The 14,131-nt window shown below is 35.0% G+C and overlaps 1 pseudogene; it reads right to left on the bottom strand.

Moving 5' to 3' along the window:
- Nucleotides 1–181: 181 nt before the first annotated feature.
- Nucleotides 182–4,220, bottom strand: LOC133825013 (protein Ycf2-like; annotated as a pseudogene).
- Nucleotides 4,221–14,131: the final 9,911 nt, after the last annotated feature.

Below are 14,131 nucleotides of genomic sequence, written 5' to 3'. Positions count from 1 at the left end.
AACAGGCTAAAATTTCCAATTTACCACTATCACGCAAATGGGGCCCACATGCATATTTATACTACCTAAACATGCATTCTACTCACATATTCATTTAAATTCATATATTATCATATTATTTCACTCATTGCCCTCCCGACACGCTAATCAAGGTCCTAAACCTTATTAACAACTTAGGGTGTTACAGCCATATTCTAGGAGCCCAAACTATGTGATTGAATAAATCCTCCTCTATCCGTTGCGGATCGAGGACTCCTTCTCCTTCCCCTTCTTCAAACTCCAATTTGTATTGTTCATAGAGAAATATCTGATCAACGATAGAACAAGATCCATTTTGCATCATATTTAAGGGATTCCTTGGTTCGGGCCGAAGAAGCAATGTCACTCGATCATTATCAAACTGGCTGCAACCTTTTTCTGTCTGTGAGGATCCCACTAGAGTGCCTTCTACTTCTAATAGGCCATGAACTAGATCAGAATCATTCTCAAAAATTCCATAAGAAGTGATCCCATTTTTGTCACCGAGTTCGGGTAGAGACCAAAGGTCTTGAGCGACCGATCCGACAGAACAACTAAAAATATAAAGAAGTATTGTTAATTTCTTCATGCTCGTTCCAAGTTCTAAGTACCATTTGTACAAATAAGAATCCCCTTCGTTACATGATTTCTTCTTCATATAGATAGATATAGGATCTAGGGAGCAATTATTTAGAAGTACATTTTGTGCAACAACCCTTCCTATTTGATAGAAAAGGTCCCATGATCCTGAACCGATCTTACCTGGGATCGCAAATCCCAAGTTTGTCTATGAAGAGCAGATCTAATTATATTAGTGTCTATAATTGATTTCTTCTGTGTAATACTAATCGATAGGGCCTCATTGGTAAGTGCTACAAGATCTCGTACATTGGAACCCATGGTTATGGACCCGAATCCATTAGTATGGAACATTTTCTTTTCCAAGTGGAATCCCCTAGTATATGAAAGAGTGAAAAAGTGCTTTCGTTGTTGTGGAATAAGAAGCCTTCGTATCTTAATGCATGTATTTAATTTATTCGGAGCTATTAGAGCGGGATCCACTTTTTGGGGAATATGAGTCGAAGCAATAACAAGAATATTTCTAGTGGAACATCTTTCACAATCCCTGGAGAGATAGTTCACTAATAGACCGAGGGATAAGTAATTCGACTCATTCACATCCAGATCATGAATGTTTGGAATCCATATTATGCAAGGAGACATTGCTTTTGCTAATTCGAATTGAAGGGTGATATAAGACCGGTCTATTTCTGGCATCATATCCATAGTTAGCGCATTCATCATAGTTAGAAGCTCCAGCTCCGTATCAAAGTCACGGTCGATATCGTCACTATCATCAATAAGAAAACCCTTAGGCTTGTTATCCAGGATCTTGTTCAGAAATACTGTAATGACAGGAACATAGGAGTTTGTCGCTAGGTATTTGACCAAATAGGATTGTCTAGTTCCTATAGAAACTATCACTAAAATACCCCTAGAGAGGGATAGGGCTAAGCGGAGCGAAAAAAGTTTTCCATGAGATGAGAAATGAAAACTATTAGCCCCACTGGAGGTTTGTGAATAAGTGATTGTCTGATAATGAGAAATGAATATCCGTCTTTTTGCTAAACAGGATGTATTGAACTCATAATTCATTAGAGACTTTTTATGAATGTCAACTAAGTATCATAAGTAAATTGCTCCCGATTGTTTAATCATTTGATAACCAGAGTCATTCTTTGATAAATGATCACTATGAGTCAGACTCAATAGAATTTGATCAATCCTTTTTTCTGTCGTTAAGGCGGAGAACTGAACCAAGTGCTCTCTTTCTTTATCATTAATCCAATCACTGTTCGAGACCCAGGATTCTATTTTATCATCAATCCAATCACTGTTCACCTTTTTTCTTTTTCTTAACAATGAATAGGTCTCTTTACTTGTATGACTTAGATGTCTCGTATTTATCGAAAAACATATTCGATTGATGGGATTTGGTATGATACTTATGAAATCGATGAGATTGATATTCAAATATTTCTTCTTGGAACGTATTGATTTGACCCCATAAGTGGGACCGCCACCCCATAACATGTTGCCGCTAGAAGCAGAACCCTGTATTTCTTCTAGAGAATCTCCTAATTGTTCCCGAGCAACTACAAAGAGATTCTTTAACCAGAAAGAATTCAGTTCAGATGTAGGATACCTATCCAGAAGTTTTTGCAACTCAATCATGTATGATGAAATCATCAAAGATTTGACCCTTTGAACTCTGTCTGTAACTCACTATAGGCTCGAGAAACAAAAAGAAGATGTGTACGAATGAGATATCCAGCAACAAGAAGAAGGAAAATGATTGAATAGAGGAACTCCTGAACCCGAACATTTGGCGATCTCAGATGTGTCGATATCAATGGTGACTCATTATTTCGATGAATCATTTCTTTGGACAGAAGAAGATTATGTAAACACTTACTCGAAATCTCACTTATCAGATTCCATTGTGGAAGACAGAATTTTTTATGAAGAATTCTCCATGATATATATAATCTATGCATAATATCATGAAAAATGGATACAAATTTTGGGCTGCTACTTAGTATCGGCAATAGGTCTGAAAAAGTATCTAAAAATATCAAATTTAGATATTTGTATCCTGTCGAAGTAAGGAACCATGGCATATATGTTTGGAATATATTCCATTTTGAGAGAGTTGAAAAAGCACTATCTTGTTGAAAGGTTCTATACATCTGCCCTTTATCAAAGCATTTCTTTAGACAAAGACCCCGTTTTTTCCTCTTTTCGGATGGTAAATATTTCTCAGAACATGGAGTGTGAAACAAACCCATGTTTGAATTGAAATTGAGATACTGATGCAAGTTCTTCTCTTCTGAATTAAATAGATTAATATCTGAAAGAGGTTGACAATAAGTTCTTTCAAAATTGACTATTTGTCCCCCAGTTAGAAGTATTCCAGAAATGTCTACGATCGAGTAAATAGCTCTACGAACGAATGGATCGGATCGAATTGGAAAATGGAAAGATTTGTACAAGTTATACCTTTCATCACCATTTTGTGGAAAATTGTTAAGTATGAATATGTTAGACACCTGTAACTCGATTGGTGAAATAGTATCTCTCTCCAAAAAAGCATATTTTTTTTACCGCCGCGCAAAGAAAATATTTTGTTGCGAATGAACAAGATATTGAGGAATTGTCCATACGTAAAATCATAACTATTGATACGGGCCTTTTCCACATAAAAAGGGAATCCTTTGTTACAATAGAAGCAGAAGTGATGTGGATTATTCAAGAATCGAAGTCGATTTGCTTTATAAAAAGAAGATATCAATGAGCTTCTATGAAATGGTTTCACAGGATTCAGCCAATTGTCTTGATCGTGGGATATCATTGAGAAATAGGAATCCGTGTTATCAAAAGATTTCGTGCGATTATTTCTAGTATGGAATGAGTCAATCATCCACTTTGGTATCTTATTGAACAAAATGGTGATATTGTTCCTCCATTGATAATATAACATGCTGAAATTTTTAGTTATATGGAAAAAGTCTCTTCTAATTAAAAGATATAAAATATATGTTTTAACAATTTATGCCTTAGATTTTATACATGAAAAATATAATTTTTCCCCACTTTAACTATGTATTTTCTCATTTATATTTATGTAGTTTTTATTTAAAAAATAATTAAGTAAAATTATTTTTAAAAGGTGACCAAAGAATTTATTTAATAAATGAGAATGTAGTTGGACTTTTTCAACTTATATATATTTATGACGTAAATATAACATTTTGTGATCTAGAAATGTTATTTCTGAAAAGAAATTAATATGTCAAGTCTTGTTAAATATTTGCCACGAAAAAAATTATATTTTTTTGTGTGAAACAAATTAATCATGCCAAGTTTATTAATTTATAAGTAACTACAAAAATTTTGTCACATTCTTCTAATTGTAATTAATTAATAAATGAGATTATTATTTTATACAATTAAAGCTAAATAAATATTTTGGTAAATTAAATTTTTGTAACAAAATTATGAATGGCAAATGTATGACTTAAAGGAATAAAATAGTAATAATAAAAATGACAATTTCTTTTATGCTTGCTGAATTTTTGTGAAGTTGACAAGAAAATAAAGGAGTTAATATTACCAACTTCAACGCAAGTTTTAAGAACCATCTCACGTATGCATGTTACATGCAAGCTACGTTTTACGTTCAAATATATGTCATTCAATTAAGTGTATGATTCTTGGTTTGCAAACATTAAGGATTCACTAGTAGACATGAAGTTGTTCCTTTATGATTTTATGTGAAATTATTGAATGTTTGTAGTGTTATGATTTTAATGTTGTGGGGTATGTATGTTGGGCATGTGTAATCTTACATGATTTTAAGACGAACGTTTGGTTGTGATTCTAGGCTCACTGTGAATTACCCCATACTTTATTTTTGTTTGGACTTGAGGTAAGGAAGTTAGCTAGAATATCTACGAAATATGTTATGAAAAGTATGAACTAATATGTTGGAAGAGCTCATAGAGGAGGTCTTACCGGTTTATGCTTTTGTTGGTTACCTCACGTAGTGACATGGACAATAATGGTGCCATGATCACATGATGTATGATTATGAAGTCTTATGATTATGATATGAATATGATATGATTATGAATTGAATATGATATGGTTACGATATGATATGCCATGTGTTTACTGTAGAGTCCCAGAATTTACTTAGCTAGTTAGATAGTAGTAGTAGTAGTTATAGTATGTTCATTACTGTGGATTTTGGTTCAAGCCGGGACTTAGTTGGAAACTCATAGCAACAATTATGGATTTTATAAGTTTAACCTATAGTTTAAGAATATTAATTATAACATAAGGTTTGATTAATATAGCTGATTATAAAGATGTTATTTATTATACTATAAGGTTTAGATAGAATTAATAAGATCATGACACTTGTCGTTTGCATGCTTATTTAAGGATTTAATTATAGTTCAAATAAAAGAAAGTTCAAGAAAGCTCTAGAATCTTCCAAGACCATTAGGAGCGTGCAATTTGTCACAATCTTGTTTATTTGTGGATTAGGTTGTTATTTAGATAATTAAATAGATTTTCTGTAACTTTAGGGTACTGTAACTTCCGACCTATTTTTGACCTAGTTATGTTATGAATTTCTAAAAATAGTATTTCTATAAAGTTGTAGATAATCGAATTATCTTTCTAACGGTATAAAGATGGTCTAAATCGAAATCTTACAGCTCCAGTTATGTTGATTTTAATACAGGTGAGTTTAGAGTTACGAGATTTAGGAAGTTAGAAGTTAGGATTCTATTTTATTTAAATTTAAATTTGGATTATAGTTAGAATGAAATTAAGTTTTTTTTTTAAATAAAATAAAGATCTAGAAACTCTAGAACCTTCCAGAACAACTTAGAGCATGACACTTATCATAATCATGTTTATTTAAGGGTTTAAGCATTTTTTTTTAATAGGATAATTTCACTCCTCAAACTCTATAAATAAGACCAAGTACCCAGCCATTTCTGTCATTCTTCAAGTTGTGTTCAGAGCCTTCAAGCTACTAGGATTACTATAGAGTGTTAAACACTTGGGTTGGGGTAAAGCTTTGCCCTTCTTAAGCTTTATAAAATACTTGGGAAGTGAGGATTAGTGTATTTCGGTATCAAAGTTAGACCAATCCTTAAGGTCAACTAAGATAATCTTATTCTTTAAGTCCACTTCTTTGAAACTTTTTAGTTTTCTTTAGTTCCTTTTATTCAGATCTTAACTTTTGATATTGGTTTTCGATTAGGCTCTGGAAACTTAAAGATCTTTCTTGGTAAGTTTCGTCTTGAAGGTTTAGTTTCCACATTTATTCTTTACTCTTTAGAAGTACTCACAATTCTATTGTTGGTTTTAGGAGTGTTCCAAGTCCCGCATTTGTTCTCAATTATCCCCGTGTTGGTAAGGAAAATAGGATAGTTTCTATATGCTTATATGTTATGTTATGTATAATATGTTATGATAAGTTTATGTTATAATATGTTATGCTATGTTTTTTTTATGTTATCTAGGGCTCATAGTTGCTTAGCTAGCAAGCCCTAGTGTTTATCATTTTCATGGTTTAGAGTTATGGTTTACCCTACCTCAGATATTAGACAGGGGACCTAGATGGGTTATCATATACTACTATGTGATCTAACCTACCTCAGATATTAGACAATGGACCTTGATGGTTTATCGCATGCCATGTTAATGAGTTAATGGCAATTAATATTGTAGTCCTATATGGTATATGTTTTTATAGCCATATGTTTTATAGTGTATGCTTATGATATATGATATATGTTTTTATAGTCATATGTTTTATAGTTTATGTTTATGATATAGTTTTATGCTTATGATATATGATGTATGTTTTAGTAGGTTTTCCTTGCTGGGCATTAGGCTCATTCCTTTATTTTTAGTGTGATGCAGGAAAATGAATCTGGAAGGCGGAAGGATTCTTAGTAGCTTGGCTTGTGTGTTGAGGATGGATAGAATGTTTGGTTTGCGTGTCGATCGAGGATGAAGTTATTTACTTTTAGTCTTTTAGATCATGTTTTTCCGCAATTAGTTTTTTTTTAAACAATTGAATTAAAGTTTATGTTTTTCTTTTAAACAATGGGTACCCATGCCATATTTTCTATTATTATGTATTTGATACAATATTTTGAGTTTTAATAAAGTTATATTATTTCTTATGTATTTTTCCCAAAATAGTAGCTATGTCTAGTAGTTTTAATGGTCCAAGGTCTTAGAAATAGTTGGGTCATTACATTTACGATATGTATGTAATTTTCCTTGTGTTTTCTTGAATTGTTGTATTTAGGCAATAGGGTTTCTCCTTGGCATGCACAGTTATGTGGAAAGTTCCGAGGTCTAGGAATGTATGACACAGGGTATCCTATGAGCGATTAACGATCTAGATGAGCGCCAAGAAAGTTCATGAATTTATGTGTTATTGTTTATGTTTTAATTAATTCAGTGGGACTCATTATTTTATTTTATTTTCAATGACTGCTTAAAGACACTACTTTTTTACTTTAAACTATTGGGCCCAACTTGCATGTTTTGACAAGGCCCCACTGAACCCCTTTCTCTCAAATGGTATTTTTATAATAAATACGAACTAAGTGACGTTTTACAATGTAAATAGATTAGGGCGTTTATACAAATGGTAACAGAGATAGTCGTTCATGTTTCCAAGGACCCTCTGCATACATGCTAAAGACTGAAAAACCTGAACTCATTGTGTTGTAAGTATATTCTCCATCTGAGTTATTTTTCTTTTATTTCTTTTAATTTGTTAGTACTATGGTTACAAATTAGACAATATGTCTCTAGTAATTAGGACTTCTTGAAAGAGACTTCTTGAAGAGATCAATGGGATCGCAAGGGTTCGTAAAGATGAGGTAAGCGACGGAGATGAAAGAATATGAGTCATCTGAAACACATCTATTATGAATGAACACATTGAATGGATGAGGTGTATCATAGGAAGTTGCAAGTACGACACTATCAAGTTTTAAGAATGGAATACGATGATGGTAATATAATTGGACACTATCAAGATCAAAAGACGCATAAGCTTTACAACACAATCGTTAATAAAGACATAAGTTAGGGAGTTTACTCCATGACATTATCAGACGAGGAGATGTCGTTAATTAGATAGATGCACGTAGTCTCTAAGGAGTCTTCAGCGGAGGAGCGTACAAAGTGGACATGCCACAATATTTGGTTGCAAACAATAGCAAACCCCGATGGAGTGAATGGAGACTAAAAAGGCGGTGAGGCGAGTAAATCCATGACAACGTAGTTCAACATAGAGGACAATGATAAGCTACGAACCGATGCAACAATGAAGATGAGTAATGAGTTGCATCATGAAGAAATAAGACAAAGGCACTAGTGAAAGCTAAGGATTACAATGGAAAACAAGATAATTAGCAATCCTAAAGATGGATGTTAGAACTTGGTGGGATGTGGTTAAGCAGGCACAAACTTTAGACACCATGACTTGGGCTAACTCTGTACAAGTCTTTAGCAAAGAGTACTACAGCGCTACAGTGCTAGCAACTAGAGTTAATGAGTTTGTGACTCTGACACAAGATAGTCTTCTGAGTATGCCCAAAAGTTTGACAGGCTGGCAAGGTTTGCATCTGAGGTAGTCCTAACAGAGGTCATGAGAGTTCACAGATTCATAAGGGGATAGAAGCCTATGATTGTCAGGGATGTCAAAATGGCCAATACAAAGCTAGTTAAACATGCTGAGATTCTGGACAAAGCTATAGACGTTGAGTACATGGAGAACCGTATATGGAAGGACGGTGCTGCAAGGAGTGAGGCTAACAAGAATGGAGCCTTGAAAGAGAGTAACGAGAGGAAGGCCCAATATGGTCAAAACAATGGCACTGATAGAAGGCCCAAGGTTGCAGCTCCCAATGGTAATCAAAGCAACCACAACAACAATCATAATCATTGAAACCACCAGTACTTTAAGATGAAGTTCCCAAATTGTCCCAAGTGTTCATGCAGACATTTAGCAGAATGTCAGGCAGGCTCAAACAGATGCTACAAGTGCAATCAAGTAGGCCACATGAAGGAGGATTGCCCACAGTGGAGGGCAGGAGTTGGACAAGGAAACAATGGCAATCTAGTGCTAGCCAAAGTCTTTGCTTTGACTCAAAAGAAAGCCGTCAACAGTAATATCGTCATCACAGGTCAGCTTCCTATTTCTAGTATGCTTCGTAGAGTCCTCATTGATTCATGAGTGATTCACTCTTATGTTGCTATTAATGTAATTGATAAATTGTGATTTCCTTGTAAACTATTTGCGCATAGTTTTAGTACCATGTGATCATTATGAGACATTATGTCATGAACTAGGTGGTTGCAATTAGCTTTCATATTAGTTGAAGGCAGTGTGTGCTCAGCAAACCTCACAAAGTTAAACATACCAGATTATGATGTTATACTTGGCATGGACTCAAATATGGAGAAACAATAGACTGTCAAAGAAAGACAGTGGAGTTAAAACCTGAGGAAGGAGAACTCTTTTCTTTTAAGGGAGAAGTGACGGGATTTCGCACCCCTATCCTATCTACATTAGAAGCTCGAAATATGATGTAGCATGAGTGTACAACATTTTTGGAAAATGTTGTTGTAATGACCCAACTAATGCTAAGACTTTGGACCATTAAAACTACTATACATAGACACTTTAAGAAAACATACATACAAAACATTCATAACTTTAATAAAAACTATAATGTTGAAATTCATAAATTCGGGGTATGGGATCCCATTGTTTGGAAAGTAAAACATAACTTTATCTTAATTAAAATTGTTTACAAAACCAAGTGCGAAAAATACATAGAAACATAATTAAAAAGACTGAAAATAACTTCGTCCTCAAATCGTTCACGAAGTCCCTCGAATCCATTCTTCCTCAATACACAACCCCAAACTGCCAAGAATCCTTCTGCCACCATAACTATTTTCCTGCATACATAAAAATAAATGAATGAGCCTAATGCCCAGCAAGGAAAACCTACTAAAAACATAAAACATACACATAAACTATATCATAAACATATACTAAAAACATATGTCATATACTACTACAATGGCCATTATACTACTTGGGGCTTGTAAACTAACAAGTCATACGCCCAATAGATTGGTGGGGCTTGCTAGCTAAGCAAGTCATATGCCCATAATTTATTGGGGCTTGTTAGAGATACAAGTCATATTCCCAAGGTCTATAAACATACTATACATAATGTAACATAAGATATCATAACATAACATAAGATAGCATAACGCAAGATAGCATAACATATCATACAAACATATAAATTCTATCTTATTTTCCTTACCAATACCGAGATGTGAGAACAAGGACGGGATTTTGAACACTCCTAAAACAAATAATAATAAGAAGGTGAGTATTTCTAAAATAAAGAGATGATCAAGAAATGAACTAAACCACCAAAATCTGAAAAGAAACCTTAAGTTCAAAGAACTTAAATACCTATCCAAGAATAGAAAACAGTGGGTTAGGGTCTGAATGAAAACTAAAGAATTAAACTGAAATGAACTTAAGATTAAGAATACCTTTGGATGTACTAGAACCGAACTACACCTTGATATTGGAAACACATTATTTATCTTACTTCCAAAGTGTTTATAAAGCTTAAGATGATAAAGCTTATACCCCAACCCAAGTGTTTAACACTCTATAGTAATCCTAGCGGCTTGAAGGCTCTGAACACAGCTTGAAGAATGAGAGAAATGGCTGAGTAATATATCCTATTTATAGAGTTCAAGGAGTGTAAAGATCTTCTTTTAGCTTGAATAAAAATATAATGAATATTACTTGAAAAACATTTGAATATTCGTTCAGCAGAGGCTTAAGACTTGGTCTAAACGTTCAGAGGCTTGCTAAGAGGTTAAGGAATAAAATGTGCTTGGTTTAAAAAACATTTGAAAAACTTTCGCCTAGGGCTGATATATTGCCCATTGTAGGCGATATATCGCATGGGCTTATGCCTCGAGTGTTCGTCGACGCATTTGTGCGAAGTTCACGTGTTTTCGTATTCCTTGTGTGGCGATATATCGGCTCCTAGGCTGCAATATATCAGCATTCGTGAATATATTAAACACGTAATTGCACATTATCAGCTTAATTTGAATTGATAAAACAAGTTTGACTGAGTAAAACTAGAATCCTGCAGGCTCTGGAAGGGTCTAGAGCTTCTAGAAACCTCTATTTCTGAATTATCCACTTAAATCCTCAAATAAACAAGGTTGTGACAAATGTCATGCTTTTATTGGTCTTGGAAGATTCTAGGGCTTTCTTGAACTTTCTCTTACTTAAACTATAATTAAATCCTTAAATAAACCTGCACACAACAAGTGCCATGGTCTTATTAATTCTATTTAAACCATATAGTATACTAAATAACATCTTTATAATCAACTATATTAATCACACCTTATGCTATAATTAATATTCTTAAACTATAGGTTAAACTTATAAAATCAATAAGTATTGCTACGAGTGTTCAACTAAGTCCTGACTTGAACCAAAATCCATGGAATATAACATACTATAACTACTACTAGCTATTATTACTACTACTACTACTACTACTACTACTACTACTATCTAGCTAAGTAAACATTCTGGGACTCTACAGTTGTTGATAAGTCTAGAGAAACTGAGCTAAAACTAGAAAATGTTCGCAATGTTTGTTAGTTCTCGGAGGTGTTTCCCGAGGACTTAGCAGGTTTACCCTCGGACAGAGAAATTGAATTTTTGATCGAACTTGCACTAGAAAAAAGTACCAATATCCAAAGCACCCTACTTAATGGCACTTGTAGAGTTGAAAGAACTCAAAACCCAGTTACAAGAATTGTTGGACAAAGGGTTTATACGACCTTGTCATTCGCCATTTAGAGCCACAGTTCTGTTTGTGAAAAAGAAAGATGGAAGTTTGAGAATGTGCATCGATTACCAAGAACTCAATAAGGTCACCATTAAGAACAAGTATTCCTTGCCTAGGATAGAAGACCTCTTGATCAAATACAAGAGGCAGCGGTGTTCTCAAAGATTGATCTACGATTCGGGTACCATTAGTTGAAGGTGAAGGAGGGAGATATTCCCAAGACAGCATTCAGAACCCATAATGAGCACTATGAGTTCTTAGTGATGTCTTTTGGACAGACTAATGCCCCATTGACATTCATGGATATGATGAACAGGGTATTCATGGCCTTCTTCGACAAGTTTGTAGTGGTGTTTATAGATGACACAAATCTACTCTAAGACTAAGGAAGAGCATGAGGAGTATTTGAGATTGACGCTCAATAGACTTCAGGAACATCAACTTTATGCCAAGTTTTCTAAATGTTAATTCTGGTTAGAACAAGTAACTTTCCTATGTCATATAGTGTCCAAAGATGGAATAGCAGTGGACCCAGCTAACATTGAAGAGATAAGGGATTGGCCGCAACCCAAGAATGTCGTTGAGGACTGAAGTTTCTTAGGGTTAGCGAGTTATTATCGAAAGATCATTGAGGGCTTTCTCAAGGTCACAACACCTTTGACCAATTGACCTGCAAGCACCAAAATTTCACCTGGACTGAGAAGTGTGAAGAGAGTTTTCAGACCATAAAAGATAAATTGATCTTGGCAACTATTCTTTGTGTTTTCACCAAAGGGGGAAATTTTGTGGTGTATTGTGAATGCATACAAGAATGGCTTGGGATGTGTACTGATGCAAAATGGAATGGTAGTGGCTTATGCCTCAAGACATCTCAAGGATTATGAACAGAGGTATCCTACACATGACCTGGAGCTAGCAGCAGTAGTTTTCGCACTCAAGATATGGAGACACCACCTATACGGAGACAAGTGTGAAATTTATATCGATCATAAAAGTCTAAAATACTTCTTCACTTATAAATAATTGAATATGAGGCAACAGAGGTGGTTAGAACTAGTAAGAGACTATGATTGCGAAATTCTATACCACCAAGGCAAGGCAAATGTAGTGGCTAACGCATTAAGTAAGTGGGGACATTGAAGTGTCTTGGCCCAGTATAATAAAGGCACCATTGCAGAGAGAGATCATCAGTGTTGGAATATAGTTGGTAATTTGAGGCCTAGCGAATCTCACCCTATAGTCCAGAATGCTAGATCATATTAGATAAGGGTCAAACCCTAGTAAAGCAAGAGGCTTTGGTACAAGAAAATGGTAATGGTGACTTCTCTATGTCCAAGGGAGGGTTTTTGTGATACAATGATAGAATCTGTGTGCCTAATGATGATGAGATTAAGATGAGTATTATGAAAGAGGCGAACACGACACCCTATTCCTTACATTCGGGATCTACAAAGATGTACCAAGACCTGAAGAGTTTATGTTTGTGGTTGGGGATGAAGAAAGATATCGATGATTTTGTCACCAAATGAATAACTTGTCTGTAATTGAAGGGATAATATCAAAGGCTAGCAGGGTTACTACAACCACTTTACATTCCATAATGGAAGTGGGAGGAAATAGCAATGGATTTTGTGGTAGGGTTACTTAGGACCACAAAACAACATGAATCTGCGTAGATAAAAGTAGATAGATAGACCAAGTCTGCTCATTTTCTTACCAATCAAGACGACCTATGTAGCGGACCAGTACACAGAATTGTATGTTAGCGAGATAGTGAGATTTCATGGGGTACCAAAGTCGATTATCTCTGACAGAGGGTCGGTATTTACATCAAACTTTTGGAAGGGATTGCATAAACCAATGGGTACAAAGTTGAAATTTAGTACAGCTTTTCACCCCAGACTGATGGGTAGTCCGAGAAGACTGCTCAGATATTAGAAGAGATGTTGTGATGTTGCGCTTTGGAATTTTCGAATTCTTGGAGTTGATACTTACCCCTGATGGAGTTCTCCTACAACAATAGTTATCAGTCCACTATTGGGATGGCTCCCTATGAGATGCTTTATGGTTGAAAATGTAGATCTCCCTTGCACTGGGATGAGGTTAGGGAGAAGTATATTTTAGGCCCAAAGACTGTTAGGGAAGCCACTGAGGCGCTTGTGAAAATTTGTCAAGGATTGCTTACTGCTCAAAGTAGTCAAAAGAGCTACGCAGACATTAAGAGAAGGGACATGAAGCTTTTAGTTGGTGAGTTTGTGTTCTTGAGAGTCTCACCAATGAACGGTGTTATGTGTTTTGAGAAGAAAGGGAAATTGAGCCCGAGATTTATAGTTCCATTTGAGATTTTGGACAGAGATGGGAAAGTTGTGTATCATTTAGTACTGCCCCTAGCACTAGCAGAAATGTATAACTTCTTTCATATCTTGATGTTGCGTAAGTATATGTCGAATCCCTCTCATGTTTTGAGTTACGAGCCGTCGCAGCTTAAGTAGGAATTGATTTACGATGAACAGCCAGAGCGTATCATCGAAAAGGGAATCAAGGAACTGAGATACAAAAGGATTCCATTAGTTAAGGTCTTGTGGAAGAAT

Source organism: Humulus lupulus, chromosome 3, assembly GCF_963169125.1.
Source record: "Humulus lupulus chromosome 3, drHumLupu1.1, whole genome shotgun sequence".
NCBI lineage: Eukaryota > Viridiplantae > Streptophyta > Magnoliopsida > Rosales > Cannabaceae > Humulus > Humulus lupulus.
Note: the sequence above shows the minus strand (reverse complement) of the source record. Positions and strands in the feature narration are given on the sequence as shown.